Raw genomic sequence first — 24,216 nt, 5'->3', positions numbered from 1 at the left:
GGTGCTTACAGCAGAAATAAATGCAATGGGCTATCCATTTAGAAATGGTTTGCTTTGAAATGGTCTTCCCCTCTGCCCCTGCAGCAAAGCCGATTTGCAGCTGTTCAGATTTTCTGAGAGGCTTAGTCCTGTCCAAATAAAATCTAAATTGTCTGTGCACGACCAGAGTGCAGTATTCGTTCTCCTCTGTTTTGTGGATTCGGGAAAAAGGTAGGCAAATGAATGGACTGATAAAGGGCCACACTAGACACCACCTTGGGCATAAAGGAAGGATTGGTCCTGAGGGAAACCCTGTCTGCATGGAAGATAATGAAGGGCTCCACTGCCATGAGGGTCTGTAATTCAGACACTCTTCTTGCTGAAGTGATGGCTAGAAGGAAGGCTGTTTTCCAAGAAAGGAATTTAAACTCTGCAGTTGCAGCTGGCTCAAAAAGAGGAAGAGTGAGCTTTTCCAATACAAAGTTAAGGTCCCAAGGCTGAAGTAGGGGCTCTCCTGGGGGGGGTCTTAAATTTTTGGCCCCTCTGCGGAATTGCTTTAGCAGGGGGTGAGAGAAGAGGAGTGGTTCAGTATTACAATGTGCTGAAATGGCAGAGGCAAGAATTTTAATTGATGAGAAGGATAGGCCCTTGTGGAGCATTTCTGTTAAATACAACAGTATATGAGGTAAGCTGGGCACCGTTGTGTCCATCCTCTGGGTCTGGATCCAGGAATAGTATCTTTTCCACTTTTCAGCATAGGCTTTTCTAGTACTAGGCCTCCTTGCCTCCAGAATGACATCTAGCACAGTACAGTTGCGTACCTACCATAAATGTAGATGTTCGAGTGTATTCACTGTTGCAGTCATTACTCTTGGGTTATCCTGCTGGCAGGCTACCCTCAGTCGGCCAGAATTCCAAAGTCGAGGTCCGGCGTCGGTTGCTGTCGCCTCTTCCCTGACGTCAGTGCGCCAGGGGTAAAACAGATGCAGCCCATGCCATTTTCTTCAGTTTTTCTTGCCCCAGATGTCAGGTGTCCCCAAATTGGTAGGCTGAAAAATATGCCAATAAAAATGCATGCACAAAAATAACATTTCATTCATCTACAAGCAAATACACCAAATAGGTTGTATAGAAGAGAGAAGTGCAGATAAGTCCCAGCAAAGAAAACGGGGATGGTGGGTGGGAAACCTGGACTACAACAGTGAATACACTTGAACATCTACATTTATGGTAGGTACACAACTGTACTATGTTCATCGTGTTTCACTGTTGCAGTCATTACTCTTGGGTTGAATCCAGAAGCTGAGGATGGGTGGCTGGGCTAAATAGGATTAGGAAAGGCTATGAGGCCCTGCAGAAAGTACAGTTTTGTACCTACCATAAATGTAGATGTTAGAGTGCTAATACAGCTGCAGTCATAACAGATGGGTTCTCCTGCCATCAGGCGGGTCCTCGGTCGGCCGAATTCCAAAGTCTAGGACCGGCGTCGGTTGTCGTCGCTTCTTCCCTGACGTCAGTGCGACAGGGGTATAAAAGAACCAGCCGACGCCATTTTCTTCAGTTTTGCTTGCCCCAGATGTCAGGTGCCCCCAGAAGGAAGGCAATACATAAATTTGTGTAATAAAGCAATGCCATATAATCAAAATACAGTAGTGCAAGCAAATACACCATGAATGAATACCCCAATCAGGTTGTATGAGGAGGTGTTAGCCTATAGGTCTGTCCCAAGAGGGGAAGGAGGGAGGGAAACCTGGACTGCAGCTGTATTAGCACTCGAACATCTACATTTATGGTAGGTACAAAACTGTACTATGTTCATCGTGCATACAGCTGCAGTCACAACAGATGGGTAGAATCCCAAAGCTAAGAAAGGGGTGGTAGGCACTAGGTGGAACTAGGAGGAGCCAGAATGCCCTGCAAGACTGCAGTGGCAAAACCTGCTCTAGATTTGGAGTATAATGGAAGGTGGTAATGCTTGAAGAAGGTATGCACAGAACTCCAAGTGGCTGCTTCCAAAATATCTTTGGTAGGAACTCCTCTGAGGAAAGCTGCAGAGGTAGCCGTGGCCCTTGTGGAGTGAGATCTGATGCCTGTAGGTACAGTTTTGCCATGAAAAGAACAAAAGCGTATGCAGTGGGCTATCCATTTTGAGATTGTCTGTTTGGAAATTGGCTTCCCTTGAGCGCCTATAACATAGGACACAAAGAGCTGTTCTGATTTTCTGAAAGGCTTTGTTCTGTCCAAATAATAACGCAGTTGTCTGTGGATGTCCAAGGAATGTAGTAATCTCTCCCCTTTGTTTTGAGGATTAGGATAAAAGGTAGGTAAGTGTATAGCCTGATTCAAAGCTACCCTGGATACCACTTTTGGCATAAAGGACGGGTTGGTTCGTAAGGAAACTCTGTCCTGATGGAAGATGATAAAAGGCTGCACAGCCATGAGAGCTTGTAGTTCCGATACCCTACGAGCTGAGGTAATAGCCAGAAGGAAAGCTGTTTTCCAGGACAAATATTGCAAATCTGTTGAGGCAGCTGGCTCAAAAGGAGGCAAGGTCAGCTTTTCTAGAATGAAATTGAGATCCCAAGCAGGTATTGGTTGTTTCCTTGGGGGTTTTAGATTCTTAGCCCCTCTGAGGAACTGTCTTAAGAGGGGGTGAGAGAATAAAGGTGGATCAGTGTTGTATTCTGCAGAAATGGCTGAGGCATGGATTTTGATGGAGGAGAATGATAGTCCAACTGCTTAGCAGCTCAGCTAGATAGTGTAATATTTGAGGTAAATTCAGTTTTCCAGGATTCTGGCCCTTTTTCTCATTCCAGGCACAAAACCGTTTCCATTTTGCGGAGTAAGCTTTTCTAGTAGATGGCCTTCTGGCCTCCAAAATGACATCCTGCACCTCCTTGGAGAGTAGGGTCTGTTGTGATGTTAAGGAATCTTCCATGCGGCTAGATTGAGTGTTTTCAGCTGACTGTGAAGAGTTTTGAAGCTGTGCTGAGTCAGAAGAGGCATTAGAGGCAGGGTCCATGGTGGGGAATGTGTCAGGCTCCTCAGGAGTGGGTACCAGTGTTGTCTTGGCCAGTCTGGAGCAATGAGAATCATCTTTGGTCTGTCTGCTCTGGTTTTTAATAGAACTTTGGGCAGCAGAGGAAGAGGTGTAAAGGCATAAACTGTCATTGTTGTCCAACTGAAAGAGAGAGCGTCCACTCTCCAGGCCTTTGGATGAAAAATCCTTGAGCAGAATTTTGTCAATTGGTGATAGAGATCTATGTCTGGCCTTCCCCATGCTTGAATTATCTCTGTAAAGACTTGAGGATGCAATTTCCATTCGTGTGGATCTGTCATATTTCTGCTTAGGTTGTCTGCCAGCGTGTTTTCCTTGCCTGGCAAGTACTGTGCTTGAAGTTCGATTTGTAAGTCCAGAGCCATGTTCCAAAGTGACATGGCCGGCCTGCATAGGGGGTATGAATGGGTTCCTCCCTGTTTGTTTATGTACCACATTACTGTGGTGTTGTCTGTCCTTATCAATAGTTGACCTGGATGCAGAAGGTCTTTGAAAGCTATAATAGCATTTATTACTGCTAGCATTTCCTTTTGATTGATGTGAAGGTGCTTTCCTTTTTGGGACCATTTGCCCTGAATGCACCGATCTGTCATGTGAGCCCCCAGGCGTAGTCCGAGGCATCTGTTGTGATGATTTGCTTGAGGCTTGCTGAATGGGAGACCTGTGTTTGTTTGGCATGCTTGAGCCCACCACAGAAATTCCTTTTGAAGACATGGAATTAGTGGTATTATTGTTTCCAAACTGTGGCTGTGTTGAGACCATAGGTTTTTCAGGTACCATTGAAGTTTCCTCATATGCAGCTTTGCACATGGGATTAGTAAGATACAAGATGCCATGAATCCCAGAGCCTGCAGGATTTTCCTTGCAGTCAGCCTGGTGAAATTTGCTAGTGTTCTGAAGTATTGAGTTAGTTGCCCCTGCTTCTCTGGCGTGAGGTAGGCCATCTGGGTGTTTGTGTCCAAGTTGGCACCCAGGAAAATTATTTTCCGAGAGGGTATTAGCCTTGATTTCTTTTTGTTGACTGTGTATCCCAGAGAATTCAACAACATTATTACATAAGCCAGATGTTTCAGAAGTATGTGCTTGCTGTCCGCTTGGATCAGGCAGTCGTCCAAATAGGGGTATATTTGTATCCCTTGAAGTCTGCAGTAGGCAATTACTGATGCCAGGCATTTCGTGAATACTCTGGGCGCAGTAGATAAGCCAAAGGGCAATGCAGAGAATTGATAATGGGTTGAACCTGCAAGACATCTGAGGTATCTTCTGCAATTTTGTCTGATTGGGACATGCAGGTATGCCTCCTTGAGGCCCAATGTTACCAGCCAAGACTCCTTGCCCAGCATGGGAAGAAGCTGCTGTAAAGTGAGCATCTTGAATTTTGGTACGAGTAAAAATGTGTTTCGGATGGATAGGTCCAAAATAGGTCTCCAATCTTTTCCCTTCCGTGGTACCAGGAATAGTCTGGAATAAAAACCTTGACCTTGTTCGTGAGTAGGTACCTCTTGAATAGCTTTCATGTCTATGAGATCTGAAATTTGTCTTTGTGCCTCTGCCCTTTGAATGTGTGGCAGGTTTGGCATGCCTCTCATTTTTGGAAGGGTGTGAAAATGGAATCTGTAGCCTTGTTTATAATGTCCAAGATCCATTTGTCTTTTGTGACAATATGCCAATTTTTTGAAAATAATGCCAGTTTTCCGCCTAAGGGTGCTGCCATTTGAGCCTTGCTTGGCATGCAAAGGGGAAAGTCACTGGGCTTGCTTTCTGAATGGCAGCGAACTATCCTCACCACCTCTTTGTGTAGGAGCTTGCCATTGTCTGCCTCTAAACGATCCTTGGGATTGCCCTCTGCCCCTCGGGCGCCTGTATCTACCTCTTTGGGGTCTGTTCATGGCTGGAAAATTTTTGGAAGGCCAATTTCTACTGAAACGTGGGGGTTGTAACTGTAGAAAATCTTTCACTGTTTGCATTGATTTAGCCTTTTCCTCCATTTTCTTTAATACCTCCTCAGCATTAGCAATAAATAATACATCCTTTTGTAGAGGGGCATCTAGTAATTTAGCTTTGACATGATCTGGTAAGGTTTGTTCCTTGAGCCAGGAATTATTACGTATGACTGATCCTGTAACAGCGGCTCTACATGAGGCCTCTAGACCATCAAAACCACATTGCAAGGTATGTTTACCCACTTGTTCTGCACTATGCATCAAATCCTGCAACTCCATCAAGTCTGGTTGTTCAGGTTGTGACATTTTACTTCTCAATTGTGATAACAGAAACTGTTGGTACTTTAGCATATGGAACTGGCAGTTTAATGCCTTCATGGTTAAGGTGGCAGAGGTATATACCTTTTTTCCCCACCTTTCTAAGGATCTGGAATCTCTCTCGGAAGGTAATGGATTTTTAGCAGTGGAGGCCTTAATTCCCTTGGGGCCCTGTGAGATAGTTTCTGGGTCAGCAGCATGGCTTTTGTATAGAAATTGGTGCGAGTCAGGAACCCGGTAGTACCGGTCAGGCTTGACTGGGGCCGGAGGTAAAGAATCCGGGTTAAGGCAGGCCTCCGAGTACACATCATCTAGTATGTCCAAGACAGGAGGTATAGCCAGAGGCCTGTGCTGAGGTAGCAAGAGAAATTCCATTAGCCTTTTCTTGGAATTTGAGTACTCTTGGCCTTCCCAGTGGAAGTGTTCCCTTAAGGTATGCAAGGTTTCCCCAAATGAGTAATCCTCTGGGGGGATACAGAGGGAATGGACTCCTCTGCATCAGAATCTTCAAAAGGGGAGTAAGAATGTTCCTGTTCAGAGTGCTCTGATATAATGGAGGCCTGATCAGAGGGGGGGGGGGGGGATTCTTCCTCCGCTCTGGGCCTTTTGTCCCGGGGGGGGGGGGTTTGAGAACCCCTGATAAGAGTAATGAAATCCTCAGCCATTTTAAGCATCTGTTTTTTAGGCATGGGGCCTGGAGATGGGCCCTGTGTAGCTTGTCTCTTAGAATGCATGGCTGCTTTAGACTTAGTGAAAGCCTTGATGGAAAAAGAAGAGGAAGGTCTGAAGACACCTTGAGAGGAGGTAGACCTGTCTACATTTTGAGATTCACCACCAAAAGTGGCTTCGGTATCTGTAGTCGGGGTGTGGGCCGAGGAGCCTGCGACCTCGGGCACAGAAGACACCGCCAATGAAGTGTCGTCGGTAGTCAGGGGCTGTGTAGGCGCCTCGCTGAGAACCGGACCACCTGTAGTCGGCTTTGGCGTGGTGTCGGTAGAGGCCGCGGACCTCGTCTGTCGGTCCTTATCTTTGCGCTTTTTACACAAAACTGGAGTCGGAGTATCCGACGACATAATATAGTTACAATTTTTGCCAAAATAATGCTGGACGAACTCCGCCCGACGCTTAATGGTGCGTTTGTTGAATGTAGCACAAAAACGACAGACCGAGACGTCGTGGTCTGGGCCTAAACAAGGAATACAGAGGGAATGGAAATCCTTATGCGGTATTTGCTTCCCACATGAAATACAATTATTAACTTTGTCTGACATCGGTCTGAGGCAAGAAAAGTTTCCCCAACGGGGTACTTAGCTTTCAAGAAGACTTCGGTTGCAAAATTTTCGTAATTTCAGGAGCTGGCCAACCGGCACTTGCGAACTGCTTCTGCTACGGGCACCGCACGGCAAGAAAGACTGAAGAAAATGGCGTCGGCTGGTTCTTTTATATCCCTGTCGCACTGACGTCAGGGAAGAAGCGACGACAACAGACGCCGGACCTAGACTTTGGAATTCGGCCTACCGAGGACCCGCCTGATGGCAGGAGAACCCATCTGTTATGACTGCAGCTGTATGCACGATGAACATCTGCAGTGGCAAAGCCTGCTCTGGACATAGAGTAAAGAGGTAAGTGGTAGTGCTTTGTGAAGGTGTGCACTGAACTCCAAGTTGCAGCCTCTAAGATATCTTTGGTTGGTACTCCTCTGAAGAAGGCTGCAGAAATGGCTTCTGCTCTGGTGGAATGAGGCATAATGCCCTTAGGCACTGATTTGCCATGCTGAAAATAGCAAAAACGGATGCAATGGCCTATCCATTTAGAAATAGTCTGTTTTGAGATAGCCTTTCCTTGTGATCCTGCAGCATATGACACAAAGTTGCTCAGTCTTTCTACTTGGACAGAACTAAAGCTTTCAGAAGCATAACTGCCTGTGTATGTCCACAGAATGCAGAATTTTCTCACCCTTGTTCTGTGGATTTGGATAAAAGGTAGGCAAGTGAATGGTTTGGTTGAGGGCCACACTGGACACCACCTTAGGCATAAATGTAGGGTTTGTCCTCAGAGAAACCCTGTCTGGATGAAAAATGATGAAAGGTTCCACAGCCATGAGTGCTTGTAACTCCAAGACTCGCCTTGCAGAGGTTATTACTAGGAGCAGAGCTGTTTTCCAGGATAAGAATTTTATATCTGCTGTTGATGCTGGCTCAAAAGGACGCAGTGTGAGTTTTTCCAAAACATAATTGAGGTCCCAGGCCGGAATTGGTGCTCTCCTTGGAGGCCTAATGTTTTTGGCCCCTCTGAGGTACTGCCTTATTAAAGGATGAGGAAAAGACAGGTGGTTCTGTATTGTAATGGGCTGAAATGGCAGAGGCATGAATCTTAATTGATGAGAAAGAAAGGCCTTTGTTCAGCATCTCAGTTAGGTATTGTAAAATCTGAAGGACATTTGGCACACACGTGTCAATGCCTTGTTCCTGGTTCCAAGCACAGAATCTCTTCCATTTTTCTGCATAAGATGTTCTGGTACTGGGCCTCCTGACCTCCAAGATAACATCCATAACAGCTTTTGAAAGAGGTGTGTTCTGAATGGCTACATTATCCACCATGCTGCCAGATTTAAGGTCCTGAGGTGGCTGTGCAGGATCTGATTGTTTTGTTGGGTCAGCAAAAGTCTGAGACAATATCCATGCTGGACCTTGAGACAAGCTCTTTAGGATTGGGTACCAGTACTGGCGTGGCCAGTCTGGTGCAATCAGTATAAATTGTTGGCTTCTCTTGTCTGACCTTTAGGAGTACCCTGGGAAGGAGAGGAAGTGGGGGAAAAGCATATACGGTTAGATTTTTCCAGCTGAAGGATAGGGCATCCACTTTCCATGCTTGCTTGTGATAAATCCTTGTGCAAAATCTCTGCAATTGGCAGTTGTGAGGGGAGACAAATAGATCTATGTCTGGGCATCCCCATTTCCTTATCATGCTGAAGACTTGTGGATCCAGTTTCCATTTGTGGGGATCCATGAGGTTTCTGCTTAGTTGTGGGGATCCACGAGGTTTCTGCTCAGTTCGTCTGCCAGAGTATTTGTTTTTTCTGGCAGGAACTGTGCTTGCAGGTGAACTTGAAAAGCCAATGCTGTGTCCCATAAGGTCATTGCTCGTCTGCAGAGGGGGTAGGAATGTGTACCTCCCTGCTTGTTTATGTACCACATGACCGTAGTGTTGTCTGTCTTCATCAGTAACTGTCCTGGATGAAGCAGGTCCTTGAAAGCTGTCAGGGCATTTTTAACAGCTAGCATCTCTTTTTTTTGACCGATGTGAAGATGCATCTGGTTTGCAGGCCATGTGCCCTGAATACATTTATGGGCCCCCCAGGCATAATCTGATGCATCCGTTGTCAGTCTGTCTGGCTGTGGGCAAACTGAATGGCAGAACCTTGTTGTGGTGACAGGCTTCTGACCACCATCGAGCTCCTGTTGCAGGCAGGGAATGAGTGCAATTACTGTCTCCAGGCTGTGGCAATGCTGAGTCCAAACACTTTTTAGATGCCATTGTAGTTTCCTCATATGCAGTCTGGCATATGGAATTAGAATGCAGGATGCCATGAAACCCAAGGCCTGCAGGATTTTCCTTGCAGATAAGTGGGTTTTTGTTGCCAATTTCTTGTAGTAAGTAGTCAGTTGCTTTTGTTTGTATGGCGTGAGAAAAGCCATCTGGGCAGTTGTACTTAAGCTTGCACCCAGGAATATTATCTCTTGAAGGGCACTAGTTTTGATTTCTTTTCGTTTACTGGGTACCCCAGGCCAATTAATAATCTTTTTACAAACGCCAGATGCTTTAGAAGAATGTCTTTGTTCTCTGCTTGAATTAGGCAGTCGTCCAAGTAGGGATATATTTGAATTCCTTTTTGTCTGCAAAACGCAATTACTGGTGGCAGGCATTTTGTGAAGACCCTGGGCGCAGTAGATAAGCCAAAGGGCAGTGCAGAGAATTGGTAATGCATTGAGCCAGTTATGAATCTGAGGTATCTTCTGCAAGATTGTCTGATTGGGACATGCAGATATGCCTCTTTTAGGTCCAAAGTTACGAGCCAAACCTTCTTGCCCAGCATGGGTAGTAGCTGCTGTAGAGTCAACATCTTGAATTTTGGAACTTCCAGAAACGCATTTAGTATAGACAGGTCCAGTATTGGTCTCCAGGTTTTGCCCTTTCTGTGTACTAGGAAAAGTCTGGAGTAAAATCCTTGCCCCTGCTCTTGTTGTGGTACTTGCTGAATGGCCCTCATGTCCATGAGGGCTGTAGTTTGTTTTTGTGCCTCTGCCCATTGATTGTGTGGCAGGTCTGGCATACCTTTTGACCTTGGTAGAGTGTGAACATGGAACCTGTAGCCTTGGGACACTATGTTCAGGACACATTTGTCTTGGGTAACCATTTTCCAATTTGATGAAAAAACTGCTAGTTTTCCCCCTAAGGGGGCTGCCAAAAAAAAAGTGCTTGGATCTGGTAGAAGAAAGTCATTGGGACTGCTTCCTGTAAAGTTGTGATTTCTCTTCTCCGCTTTGCGAGGTAGGAGCACCCCATTGTTTAGGCCTGTATGAGCCTTGGGGCTGAGATCTGCCTCTGGGACACCTGTATCTGCCTCTTTGTGGTCTGTCTGACACTGGAAAGGGCCAATTTTTAGAAGGCCAGTTCCTGCTAAACCTGGGTGGCTGTACCTGTAAGAAACCCTTGACTGTCTGCATGGATTTTGCTTTATCCTCCATTTTTTTCAACACTCTTCTGCTTTAGTACCAAACAAAGTGTCATGCTGTAATGGTGCATCTAATAATTTTGCTTTAACATGATCAAGCAGATTCTGTTCCTTTAACCAAGCATGCCTTCTAATCAGAGAACCTGTAACTGCGGCCCTGCAAGAGGCCTCCAGTGAATCATAACCACATTGCAAAGTATGCTTTCCTACTTGTTCAGCTGCATGCAATAAATCCTGCAATTCCTTGTTCTCTGAACATTCAGTATTTGTCATTTCTGTTTAAGCAGTGACATTAAAAATTGCTGATATTTAAGCATATGAAAAGTACAGTTTTGTACCTACCATAAATGTAGATGTCCGATAGGCATGCATCTGCAGTCCTTACAAATGGGTTGTCCTGTCGTCAGGCAGCCCTTCGGTCGGCCGGATTCCAAAGTCTGGGTCTGGCCTCGGCTGGGGTCGCACTTCACCCGACGTCACAGCTGCAGTTCTTCGGGTATAAAGGCATCAGCCGACGCCATTTTCCTCAGTGTTTCTTGCCCCAGATGCCAGGTGCCCTCTAGGAAGGCTAAATTTGGATAAATGCAAATGGTTCCAAATAGTAGAGAGCAAACAAAAAATAAGCATGTATGTACATATATACAAACAAATACACCATAATAGATTCCCCCAGCCAGCTACAAGATGGGCAAATACCCTAGGAGTACCACAGAGGGGAAGGAGGGTGGGTAATCCTGACTGCAGATGCATGCCTATCGGACATCTACATTTATGGTAGGTACAAAACTGTACTATGTCCTTCAAGGATGCATCTGCAGTCCTTACAAATGGGTAGAATACCATAGCCAAACTGGGAGAGGAGGAGAAATAAGATTATGGTGTAGTTAAGATCCCTTGCAAAACAGCAGTGGCAAAACCTGCTCGGGATCTGGAGTATAAAGGTAAATTATAATGCTTGGCAAATGTATGCACGGAGCTCCAAGTAGCAGCCTCTAAAATGTCTTTGGTAGCCACTCCTCGTAGAAAAGCTGTGGTAGTGGCTGTAGCCCTTGTAGAGTGAGGCCTGATGTTTTCTGGAGTTTTCTTCCCATGGTAGGAGTAACAAAATCTAATGCAATTTCCTATCCACTTAGAGATTGTCTGTTTTGAAATTGCTTTTCCTTCCATTCCTGTTGCATATGCTACCAGTAGCTGGTCAGTTTTTCTATTGCTCTTGGTCCTGTCCAGGTAGTAGCGTAATTGTCTATGTACATCCAAGGTATGCAAAAGTCTTTCTCCCCTGTTCTGTGGGTTGGGGAAGAATGTAGGTAGGTGGATAGCTTGATTTAAAGATACCCTGTAGACCACCTTTGGCATAAAAGTAGGATTTGTTCTCATGGACACTCGATCTTGATGGAAGATCAGGAAGGGCTGTACTGCCATTAATGCCTGTAGCTCAGATACCCTTCTTGCTGAAGTGATTGCAAGCAGGAAGGCAGTTTTCCATGATAAGTATTGTAATTCTGCTGTTGCTGCTGGTTCGAAAGGAGGGAGTGTCAACTTTTCTAGCACAAAGTTCAAGTCCCATGCTGGCAATGGTGGCTTCCTAGGTGGTTTTACATTTTTAATTCCTCTCAGAAACTGCCTGAGCAGAGGATGTGAGAAGACTGGAGGATCCAAGTTGTATTCTGCTGAAATAGCTGATGCATGAATCTTAATGGAAGAATAGGACAGGCCGTTGTGGAAGAGCTCTGCCAAGTATTCCAGGATGTTGGCTATGTTTACATTTTCTCCTTTTGCAGTACTCCAAATGTGATATCTTTTCCATTTTGCTGAATAATTTTTTCTTGTTGAGGGTCTGCGATCCTCCAAGACAATGTCTTTAACCCTTTGGGATAAATTTGGGTTATTTGGTGTTATGCAATGTTCCAGGCAGTCAGCTGCAGTGTTTTCAGGTTTGGATGCAGGGTGTTGTAGTTGTTCTGTGTTAACAGTAAGGGAACTAGGGGTAGAGGCCATATTTGCTCCCGAGACATGCTCCTCAGTAATGGGTACCAATGTTGCCTTGGCCAGTCCGGAGCTATCAGGATGATCCTTGGACGGTCCTCTTTGATCTTCAATAGCACCTTGTGCATCAAAGGAAGTGGTGGGAATGCATATGCTGTCAGGTTTTTCCAACTGAAAGATAGGGAGTCCACTTTCCAAGCAAGTGGGTGGTACGTCCTTGTGCAGAATTTCTTCAGTTGTTGATTGCGTGGGGATGCAAATAAGTCTATTTCTGGTAGTCCCCATTTTCTTGTAATGGTTTTGAAGATGTCCGGATGCAGCATCCATTCGTGGGCATCCGTGGTAGTTCTGCTTAGTATGTCTGCCAGAATGTTTTCTTTTCCTGGCACAAAAATAGCTTGTAACTGAATGTTGAAGCTCAGGGCCACATTCCAGAGGTCCATTGCCATCCGGCATAGAGGGTACGAATGTGTGCCTCCCTGTTTGTTGATGTACCACATAACTGTGGTGTTGTCTGTCCTTATCAACAGTTGACCTTGTCGAAGAAGTGGTCTGAATTGCCAGCTTTACTGCCAGCATTTCCTTTTGATTTATGTGTAGGTGCAGTTGGTCTTGAGTCCATAAGCCTTGTATGCACTTGTCCAGCATGTGCGTCCCCCAACCGAGGTCTGAGGCGTCCGTTGTGATGGTCTGGCTTGGTTGAGTGCTGTGGAAGGGCAGTCCTTTGATTGACAGGCCTGAGCCCACCATTGGAATTCTTGCTTCAGGCATGGGATTATTGGAATTTGGGTTTCTAGGCTGTGCTTGTGCTGAGACCATAAATTCCTTAGGTACCACTGTAACTTTCCCATATGCAGTCTGGCATGTGGAACCAATATTATGCAGGATGCCATGAAACCCAAGGCTTGCAGGACTTTTCTTGCTGTTAGCTGGTTCTTCTTTGTTAATGCCAAGAAGTAGAGAGGTAGTTGCTCCTGTTTTTCTACTGTTAGGAATGCCATTTGTTTTGATGTGTCCAGTTCTGCACCCAAAAAGGTTATCCTTTGGGATGGTATCAGCCTTGACTTTTTTATAATGACTGTGTATCCCAGAGCTTGCAGTAGATAAATGACCCTTTTCAAGTCTTCTGCTAGCTTGTTTTTGTTGTCCGCTTGCAACAGGCAGTCGTCCAGGTAAGGGTAGATTTGGATTCCCTGAAGCCTGCAATGAGCAATTACTGATGCCAGGCATTTCGTGAACACTCTGGGCGCAGTAGATAAGCCAAAGGGCAATGCTGAGAATTGATAATGCCCTGATCCTGCAAGAAATCTGAGGTATCTTCTGCAATTTGGTCGTATGGGGACGTGCAGGTATGCCTCCTTGAGATCTAGAGTTACCAGCCAAGACTCCTTGCCCAACATGGGAAGAAGTTGCTGTAGGGTCAGCATTTTGAATTTTGGGACAATGAGGTATGTGTTTAAAGCGGACAGATCGAGAATAGGTCTCCATTGGTTTTCTTTTCTTGGTACCAGGAAGAGCCTGGAGTAAAATCCTTGTCCTTGCTCCATAGATGGTACCTTTTCTACAGCTCTCATCCTTAGTGAGTTATTTGTTTTAGAGCTTCTGCCTTTTGATTTGGAGGAAGGTTTGGCATTCCTCTCTTCTTTGGTAGAGTATGGAAGTGAAACCTGTAACCTTGGTCTATTGTCTGCAAAATCCACTTGTCTCCTGTGATGTAATGCCAGTTTACTGAAAATAAGGCTAGTTTCCCGCCTAAGGGTGCTTCTAGTTGTTCCCTGGTAGGCGGTGCCAGAGCCAAGTCACTGTGATTGTCCTGTAGTAGTGGTGGCGGCTATATCTGTGGCTGTACCTCGCTGGTTGTTAGCCTGCCACTGACGTCCCCTGTAGGCACCTCTGGATTGACCTCTGCCTCTTGAGTGCCTATTCCTGCCTCTCTGAGCTCTGGAGGTGTCTGGAAAGGACCAATTCTTGGAGGGCCAATTCCTGCTAAATCTTGGAGGTTGGACCTGTAAGAAATCTTTGACTGTCTGGACCGATTTTGCCTTCTCTTCCATCTTCTTCAGCACCTGTTGTGCAGGAGAGCCAAACAAATTGATCTTGTCCATGGGAGCATCTAGTAGCTTTGATTTGACATGGTCTGGTAAGGCCTGCTCTTTTAACCATGCATGTCTTCTGATCACTGTGCCAGTCATGGCTGATCTAAAGGAAGCCTCCAGTGCATCATAGCCGCATTTTAAGGAATGATTACTGACCTGCTGAATGTTATGTACCATTTCCTGAACAGATTTTTTGTCTAATGGTTCATCTGAGGACAGCTGTTTAGTTAATTGGTCTAACATAAATTCTTGATACTGGATCATGTGGAATTGACAGTTCAAGGCCCTAGCTGAAAGAGTAGCAGAAGTGTAAACTTTTTTACCCCATCTCTAAGGCCCTGGATTCCCTTTCAGAGGGGAGGGGGTTTTTGGCAGAGGTAGCTGCTACCGCCTTAGGTCCCTGGGAGATAGTTTTGGGATCTGCAAAAGGAGCCTTATACAAATGATAATGTGTGTCCGGGACCCTGTAGTACCTATCGGGCTTAGCAGGGGCCGGAGGAAGTGAATCAGGAGCAGTACAAGCATCATTAAATGCATCATCCACAACAGTCAGAACTGGAGGGATGGCTAAAGGCCTATGCTGTGGTAAATGCAGAAAGGTTCTAAGCCTTTTTCTAGAGTCTGAAAAATCCTGGCCCTGCCACTGAAATTGTTCCCTCATAGCATGCAAGGTTTCCCCAAAGGAAAATTCCTCAGGCGGAGAGGCAGAAGGAATGGACTCTTAAGCATCAGAGTCTTCATAAGGGGAGAAAGGACCCTCTGGAGGGTTTGAATTATCTGAATCATCAGAGTCATCATCTGTAGAAACTGGCTCAGGGGGCTCTGCTCTAGGCCTCTTCTCTGGAGGTGGGTGAGAAGCCCTGTCTGGGTGAGGTTGGGATCCCCGGATCAAAGAAATGAGATCCTCTGCTAGACTAAGCATTTGTGAACTAGAGCTAGGCCTGTGAGAGGGGGTCTTAGCAGGCACAGTTTTGGTAGATTTAGCTGCTTTAGCCCTGACAAAGGCCTTAATCGACATGGTTGCAAGTGGCCTAGCAGCTCCACGTGCAGGGGTTGAAATATCCAAGGGGATAGTATCAGATAAATCCTGGGAACCTGCAAGAGCAGGTGGGATTTCAGTAGCCGATTCCACCAGGTTGGATGAGGCCTCGGTAGGAGGTAAGCTTTCGGCTGAAGGAAGAACCGCGAGCTCGGTCCTTTTCCTTGCGTTTTTTAGATATTTGCATAGTCGGAGGATCCGACAGCATAATGTAAGCAAAAGCGGAGCCGAAAAACTCCTCAGCAAATTCCGACCGACGTCTAAGCGTCCGTCGGTTAAAAGAAGCACAGGCTAGACAAGCTGCTACGTCGTGGTCTGGGCCTAAACAAGGTAAGCAGTAAGACTGGAAATCTTTATGAGGTATTTGTTTCCCACAAGTTAAACAGTTATTCACTTTTTCTGACATCGGCTGAGGCAAGAAAGAGTCCCCAACGGGGTACTTAGCTTTTTAGAAGTATTCGGTAGTAGTAATCTCTGGTTCTGACCGACCGGCACTTGCGAACAGCTTCTGCTTCGGGCGCCACGCGGCAAGAAAGACCGAGGAAAATGGCGTCGGCTGATGCCTTTATACCCGAAGAACTGCAGCTGTGACGTCGGGTGAAGTGCGACCCCAGCCGAGGCCAGACCCAGACTTTGGAATCCGGCCGACCGAAGGGCTGCCTGACGACAGGACAACCCATTTGTAAGGACTGCAGATGCATCCTTGAAGGACATCTGACAATTTAAAGCCCTTACAGCCAGGGTAGCAGAAGTGTAGACTTTTTTCTTCCATCTGTCTAGAGCCCTAGAATCCCTATCAGAGGGGACAGGTTTTTTTGCAGTGGAAGCTTTAACCCCTTTGGGACCCTGAGATTAGTTTCTGGGTCAGCATCGGGGTTTTTATATAGGAATTTATGAGAATCCAGGACCCTGTAGTATCTGTAGCTTAGCAGGTGCAGGGGGTAGAGAGTCAGGGGACAGGCCGGACTCTGAAAATACATCATCTACAATGTCTAGAACAGGTGGAATAGCAAGGGGTCTGTGGTGAGGAAGTAGCAGAAAGTCACTGAACCTTTTCTTAGATTCAGAATAATCTTGGCTCTCCCAGTGGAAATGCTCCCTCATGGTATTCAGGGTTTCCCCAAAAGAATAATCCTCAGGAGAGGCTGAAGGAATGGATTCTTAAGCATCAGAATCCTCATAGGGAAGCATGGAGTAATCCTGTTCAGAAGAGGAAATAGAAACCTAATCAGAAGAATCATACTCTGTCTCTTGCCTAGGCCTCTTATCAAAGTAATTAGATCTTCGGCCATTTTGAGCATCTGTTTTTTAGGCATGGAAGTCTGAGTAGGAGAATGCTGTACTTGTTTCTTTATCTTTAGAGCTTCTTTAGTCTTTGAAGCTCAAGATGGCTTAATATAGAGTTGTGCTGGTCTGAAGACACCCTCAGAAGCAGATGCCTGCTCAGCGGCTCCGGACCCATCTGAGGGAATGATCTCAGTGTCTCCAATACCTTGAGTATCCAGAGGCCCAGTCGGCTCCACGTGGGAGTTGGAAGCGGCCTGTGGCTCTGAGGTAGCAGGCGCCAGGGGGCTGCGAAAGCACCTCACTGAGAACCGGTGACTGGCCTAGCAGAGGCCTCGTCGTCGGTTTTGGACCTCTGATGCCTATCCTTTTCCTTGTCCTTGCGTTTTTTGTAAACTCCGGTTGTCGGCTGGTCTGACGGCATTATATAATTAAATCTTCGGCCAAAGTAATGAAATGTAAAATCGAACAGACGCTTGATAGTGCGTTGGTTAAATCTAGCACAAAACAGACAGCTAGCAACGTTGTAATCAGGGCCTAGGCAAGGAATACAGTAAGAGTGAAAATCCTTATGAGGTATTTGCTTCCCACAAGAAATACAGTTGTTAACTTTTTCTGACATCGGTCTGGAGCAAGAAAAAAGTTTCCCCAATGGGGTACTTAGCTTTAATGAAGACTTCGGTTCTGAAATTCGGATTTGAAAATCTCAGGAGTCGGCCGACCGGCACTTGTGAACAGCTTTTGCTTCGGGCACCACGCGGCAAGACAAACTGAAGAAAATGGCGTCGGCTGCATCTTTTATATCCCGGGCACACTGACGTCAGGGAAGAGGTGACAGCAACCGACGCCGGACCTAGAATTTGGAATTTTGGCCGACTGAGGGTAGCCTGACAGCAGGATAACCCAAGAGTAATGACTGCAGCAGTGAAAATCGATGAACATCTGCTTACTGAAGGACGCTATTGGAGAGGTCAAGGAATTAGCCAGGCTGTAAGGTTCAGGATTTGAAGCTGAAGGTGCAGAATCTGGCCCATCTGCTGGGACAGCAGGGAAGGGGTCTGAGGCAGGTGCCATGGTTCCAGCAGTGTCGTACTGTGCAAGAGGGGGCATCAGTGTTGGTGTGGCCAGTCTGGTGCAACCAGTATTGTCCTTGGCTTGTCCTGTTTGATCTTTAGCAGAACCTTCGAGAGGAGAGGCAGAGGGGGAAAGGCATAAACTGAGAGGCTTTCCCAGGTAAAGGACAGGGCATCCATTTTCCAAGCTCGACTGTGGGAAGTCCTTGTGCAGAATTTGTCCAATTGGTAGTTCTGAGGAAAGGCAAACAAGTTCACTGGAGTCCCCCCTTTGTTCCTCAAGAGGCTGAACATTTTTGGTTCCAGTTTCCATTCGTGTGGGTCCATGAGATTTCTGCTTAGTTCGTCTGCTAGAGAATTTAGCTTACCTGGCAGGAATTGAGACTGTAGGTGCACTTGGTAGCTCAAGGCTGTGTTCCAGAGCCATGGCTACTCTGCAGAGAGTGCACAAGTGGGTTCCCCCCTGCCTGTTTACGTACCACATAACTGTGGTGTTGTCTGTCTTTACCAATAATTGTCCTGGAAGAATGTGGTCTTTGAAGGCTGTCAGGGAATTCTGTACAACTAACATTTCTTTTTGGTTGATATGCAGGTGCATCTGCCTCGGGTTCCATTTGCCCTGAATGCACTGCCCTGCCAAGTGAGCCCCCCCACCATGCATAGTCTGATGCATCTGCTGTTAGGGTTTGGGTGGCAGGGGGCAGAGTGAAAGGGAGCCCCTTGTTGTGGTAGCAGGCCTCTGCCAACCAAATAAAAACTCTGTCTTTATACAAGGAATGATAGGAATTATTGATTCCAGGTCCTGACAATGTTGACACCATAGGCTTTTTAGATACCATTGTAGTTTCCTCATATGCAGTCTTGCATATGGAATTAATAGATTGTAAGAGGCCATGAACCCCAGGGCTTGCAGAATTTTCCTTGCAGATAGCTGGGCCTTTGTGGCCAGTAGTTTGAAGTAGGTTGTCAAATAAACTTGTTTCTCTGGAGTGAGGAAAGCCATCTGGGAAGTTGTGTTCAAGCTTGCTTCCAGGAATACAATCTGTTGGCAGGGTACTAGGTGAGATTTACTTTTGTTTATGGTGTACCCCAGAGAGGTTAGAAGTTTCTTTACGAATGCCAGATGTTTTAAAAGCAAGTCCTGGCTTTCTGCCTGAATCAGACAATCGTTCAAGTATGGGTATATTTGAAATTTCTCTGCCTGAAAACTGCAATGGCTGGAGCTAGACACTTTGCAAATACCCTGGGCACAGTAGATAAGCCAAAGGGAAGTGCAGAGAAAGTACAGTTTTGTACCTACCATAAATGTAGATGTCCGAACTGGATAGCATCTGCAGTCATAACAACTGGGTTGTCCTGTCGTCAGGCAGCCCTTCGGTCGGCCGGATTCCAAAGTCCGGGTCCGGCTTCGGCTGATGTCGCACTTCACCCGACGTCATCTCTGTTGGTCTTCGGGTATAAAGGCATCAGCCGATGCCATTTTCCTCAGTGTTTCTTGCCCCAGATGCCAGTTGCCCTCTTGGAAGGCTAAATTTTGGGTAAATGCCAATGTTTCCAAAAAGATAGAAGGCAAACACAAAAAATAAGCATGTATGTACATATATACAAACAAATACACCATAAGAGACTCCCCCCCGCCAGCTAGCTATTAGGAGGGTAAATACCCTAGGAGTACCACAGAGGGGAAGGAGGGAGGGTAATCCTGACTGCAGATGCTATCCAGTTCGGACATCTACATTTATGGTAGGTACAAAACTGTACTATGTCCTTCATGGATGCATCTGCAGTCATAACAACTGGGTAGAATACCATAGCCAACTAGGGGAGGAGGAAGAATAGATTATGGTGTGGTTAGGATCCCTTGCAGTACAGCAGTGGCAAACCCTGCTCGGGATCTGGAATACATTGGTAAATTATAATGCTTGGCAAATGTATGCACGGAGGTCCAAGTAGCCGCCTCAATAATGTCCTTGGTTGCCACTCCTCGTAAGAAGGCTGTGGTAGTGGCTGTTGCCCTTGTAGAATGACGCCTTATGTTCTGTGGAATTGGTTTTCCATGAAAGGAGTAACAGAATCGTATGCAATTTCCTATCCATTTGGAGATTGTCTGTTTGGAAATCGCTTTTCCTTCCCTTCCTGTTGCATAGGCTTCAAACAGCTGGTCAGTTTTTCTGTTACTTTTTGTTCTGTCCAGGTAGTAGCGTAGCTGTCTATGTACATCCAAGGTATGCAGCATTCTTTCCCTCTGTTTTGTGGGTTTGGGAAGAAGGTAGGTAGGTGGATTGCCTGGTTTAAAGACACTCTGGATACCACCTTAGGCATAAATGTAGGATTAGTCCTCATGGACACTCTATCTTGGTGGAAGATTAGGAAGGGTTGTACTGCCATTAGGGCCTGAAGTTCAGAAACCCTTCTTGCTGAGGTTATTGCCAGTAGGAAAGCAGTTTTCCACGATAGATGCTGCAGGTCTGCTGTTGCTGCTGGTTCAAAAGGTGCAGTGTCAACTTTTCCAGCACAAAGTTCAAATCCCAAGCTGGCAATGGTGGTTTCCTAGGAGGTTTTACATTCTTGATCCCTCTGAGGAACTGCCTGAGTAAAGGATGTGAAAAGACAGGTGGATCAAAGCTGTATTCTGCTGAAATAGCTGATGCATGTATCTTGATGGAGGAATAGGACAGGCCTGTATGTAGAAGCTCTGCCAAATACTCCAGAATGTTAGCAATGTCTATATTGGACACATCTTTTCCTCTTTCAGCACTCCAAATGACAAACCTTTTCCATTTTCCTGCATAGTTCCTTCTTGTTGAAGGTCTGCGGGCTTCAAGGATAAAGTCTTTAACCCTTTGGGAAAGCTCTGGATTAGTTGCTGCTATGTGATGTTCCATGCAGTCAGTTGCAAAGTTTTTAGGTTTGGATGCATGATGCTGTAGTTGTTCTGGGTTAACATCAAAGGCATCAGGGTATTGGCCATATTTTGTCCCGAGACATGCTCCTCAGCAATGGGTACCAGTGTTGTCTTGGCCAGTTTGGAGCTATCAGGGTTATCCTTGGACGTTCCTCCTTGATTTTTAGTAATACCTTGTGTATCAAGGGAAGAGGTGGGAATGCATATGCTGTCAGACCTTTCCAGCTGAAGGAGAGCGAGTCCACTTTCCATGCAAGTGGGTGGAATGTCCTTGTGCAGAATTTTTGAGCTGGTGATTGAGAGGGAAGCGAATAGATCTATCTGTGGCATTCCCCATTTCTTTGAGATGGCCTTGAAGATGTCCGGGTGTAGCATCCATTCGTGAGCATCCGAGGTGGTTCTGCTTAACATGTCTGCTAGAGTATTCTCCTTTCCTGGTACGAACATTGCCTGTAACTGGATGTTGTAGCTGAGCCAGGTTCCAAAGGTCCAAAGTCATTCTGCATAGGGGTATGAATGAGTGCCTCCCTGTTTGTTGATGTACCACATGACTGTGGTGTTGTCTGTCCTTATCATCAAATGTCCTGCTTTGAGGAATGGTCTGAATTTTTGGATTGCCAGCTTTACTGCCAGCATTTCTTTTAGGTTGATGTGCAAATGGAGCTGGTCCTGTGTCCACAATCCTTGTACGCATTTGTCCAGCATGTGAGCCCCCCATCCTAGGTCTGAGGCGTCTGTTGTGATGGTTTGGCTTGCTTGATAATTGTGGAAAGGTAGGCCTGGATTTGACTGGCATGCTTGAGCCCACCATAGGAACTCCTGTTTTAGGCATGGGATTAGAGGAATTTCTGCTTCTAGGCTGTGCCTGTGTTGGGACCATAAATTCTTTAGGTACCACTGTAGTTTTCTCATATGTAGTCTGGCATGTGGAACCAAGATTATGCATTATGCCATGAAGCCCAAGGCCTGTAGAACTTTTCTTGCTGTTAGCTTGTTCTGTTTTGTGTTTTGTTAGTGCCAAGAAGTAAAGAGGGAGTTCTTTTTGTTTTTCTGCAGTTAGGAATGCCATTTGTTTTACTGTGTCCAATTCCGCGCCCAAGAATGTCCTTGTTTGGGATGGTATCAGCCTTGACTTTTGTAAATTGACTGTGTATCCCAGTGCTTGTAGCAAGTAAATGACCCTTTGTAAATCTGTTGTCAGCTTGCTTTTGTTGTCCCCCTGTAGCAGACAGTCGTCCAGGTATGGATAAATTTGGATTCCCTGTAGTCTGCAGTGAGCGATTACTGATGCCAGGCATTTTGTGAATACTCTGGGCGCAGTAGATAAGCCAAAGGGCAATGCTGAGAATTGATAGTGCTCTGATCCTGCAAGAAATCTGAGGTATCTTCTGCAAATTGGTCGTATGGGGACGTGCAGGTATGCCTCCTTGAGATCTAGAGTTACCAGCCAGCACTCCTTGCCCAGCATGGGAAGAAGTTGCTGGAGGGTCAGCATTTTGAATTTTGGGACAATGATGTAAGTATTTAAGATGGACAGGTCGAGAATAGGTCTCCAGCTTTTTTCCTTTCTTGGAACTAGGAATAGTCTGGAGTAGAATCCTTTGCCTTGTTCTTCCATTTTCTTCATTACCTGCTGGGCAGGTGTACCAAACAAACTGGCCTTATCCATAGGTGCACCTAATAACTTAGCTTTAACATGATCCGGTAAGACCTGTTCCTTCAGCCATGCATGTCTTCTTATCACTGTGCCAGTCATGGCTGATCTAAATGAAGCCTCCAGTGCATCATAGCCACATTTTAAGGAATGGTTACTAACCTGTTGTATGTTATTTACCATTTCTAATATATATTTCTTATCTATAGAGTCATCAGAGGATAGCTTTTTAGTTAACTGATAAAGCATAAACTCTTGGTATTGTATCATGTGAAACTGACAATTTAAAGCTCTAGCTGAGACAGTAGCAGAGGTGTAAACCTTTTTGCCCCATCTGTCTAAAGACCTGGCTTCCCTTTGAGAAGGAATAGGGTCTTTTGCTGTGGTCGAGGCTGCTGCCTTAGGCCCCTGGGATATGGTTTTGGGGTCTGCAAGTGGGGCCTTGTATAAGTGGTGATGAGTGTCTGGAACCCTGTAAAATCTGTCTGCTTTGACAGGGGCTGGAGGTAAGGAATCTGGTGCAGTGCAGACATCATTAAATGCATCGTCCACAACAGAGAGGACAGGAGGTATAGCTAAAGGCCTGTGTTGTGGTAGGTGCAGAAAAGTCCTAAGTCTTTTTCTGGAATCTGAGAAATCCTGTTCCTGCCATTGGAATTGTTCTCGCATGGCATGTAAGGTTTCCCCAAAGGAGAATTCTTCTGGTGGAGAAGCAGCTGGAATGGATTCTTCAGCATCTGAGTCTTCATAATTGGAGAAATGAGCCTCTGGCTGGTCTGTAATATCAGAGTCCTCCGTGGAATCATCAGAGGACACAGGCTCGGGGGGCTCTGCTCTAGGTCTCTTTTCTGGGGGCTGAGAGGCCCTGTCCGGGTGAGATTGAGATCCCCTAATTAAGGATATTAAATCCTCTGCCAGAGTAAGCATTTGTGAACTAGAAGTGGGCCTAGTAGAGGGGGGCTTAACAGGCACTGATTTAGTAGATTTGGCTGCTTTAGCCCTGGCAAAGGCCTTAATAGACATGGCTGCAGGAGGCCTAGCAGCACCACGTGCTGGGGTAGAGACATCCGAAGGGATGGTGTCTGATAAGTCACTAGTAACCACTGTAGGTAAGATTTCTGAGGCCGTTTCAAGTAAGGTAGCAGGAGCCTCAGTAGTAGTCATTGATTCAGCTGTGCTTTGATCAGTTTTCTCGGTTTCGCCGAAACCGAGACACTCATGTTTGCTTAACCATGGTTTCGGCCGAAACCGTGGACCGCGAGTGTCGGTCTTTTCTTGCGTTTTTAACAATCTGGGTAGTCGGAGGATCCGACGGCATAATGTACGCAAAATCTGAGCCGAAAAACTGTTCAGCAAACTCCGACCGACGCCTAAGCGTTCGTCGGTTGAATGAGGCACAGGCTGAACAGGCTGCTACGTCGTGGTCTGGGCCTAAACAAGGCAAAAAGTAAGAGTGGAAATCTTTATGAGGTATTTGTTTCCCACAAGTTAAACAGTTATTGACTTTCTGACATCGGCTGAGGCAAGAAAGAGTCCCCAACGGGGTACTTAGCTTTTAGAAGTCTTCGAAGTAGTATTCGGAAGTAGTAATCTCTGGATCTGACTGACCGGCACTTGCGAACAGCTTCTGCTTCGGGCGCCACGCGGCAAGAAAGACTGAGGAAAATGGCGTCGGCTGATGCCTTTATACCCGAAGACCAACAGAGATGACGTCGGGTGAAGTGCGACATCAGCCGAAGCCGGACCCGGACTTTGGAATCCGGCCGACCGAAGGGCTGCCTGACGACAGGACAACCCAGTTGTTATGACTGCAGATGCATCCATGAAGGACATCTGATAGTGCATGGAGCCTGCCCTGAAGCGTAGTTATTTCGTGCAAGATTCCCTTACTGGAATGTGCAGGTAAGCTTCTTTTAAGTCTAATGTTGCCAACCAGGCATCTTTGCCTAGCATAGGAAGCAGCTGTTGAAGTGCTAGCATTTTGAATTTTGGAATTTACAAAAAGGTGTTTAGAATAGAGGGAGCCAGGATAGGACGCCAGGAGCTGTTTTTTCTGGGTATCAGGAAGAGTCTTGAATAAAAACCTTGTCCCCTTTCTTCTGCTGGGACAGGATGAATAGCCCTGATACTTACAAGAGAGAGAACC

The 24,216-nt window shown here is 46.1% G+C and overlaps 1 protein-coding gene across 1 annotated transcript in view; it reads right to left on the bottom strand.

Annotated features, from left to right (window-relative positions):
• FBXL19 (F-box and leucine rich repeat protein 19) overlaps positions 1-24,216 on the bottom strand; it is a 1,144,361-nt gene that overhangs the window by 387,414 nt on the left and 732,731 nt on the right. The window lies entirely within an intron of this gene.

This window comes from Protopterus annectens, chromosome 10.part0, assembly GCF_019279795.1.
Source record: "Protopterus annectens isolate FY-2018-M chromosome 10.part0, PAN1.0, whole genome shotgun sequence".
Taxonomy (NCBI): domain Eukaryota; kingdom Metazoa; phylum Chordata; order Ceratodontiformes; family Protopteridae; genus Protopterus; species Protopterus annectens.
Note: the sequence above shows the minus strand (reverse complement) of the source record. Positions and strands in the feature narration are given on the sequence as shown.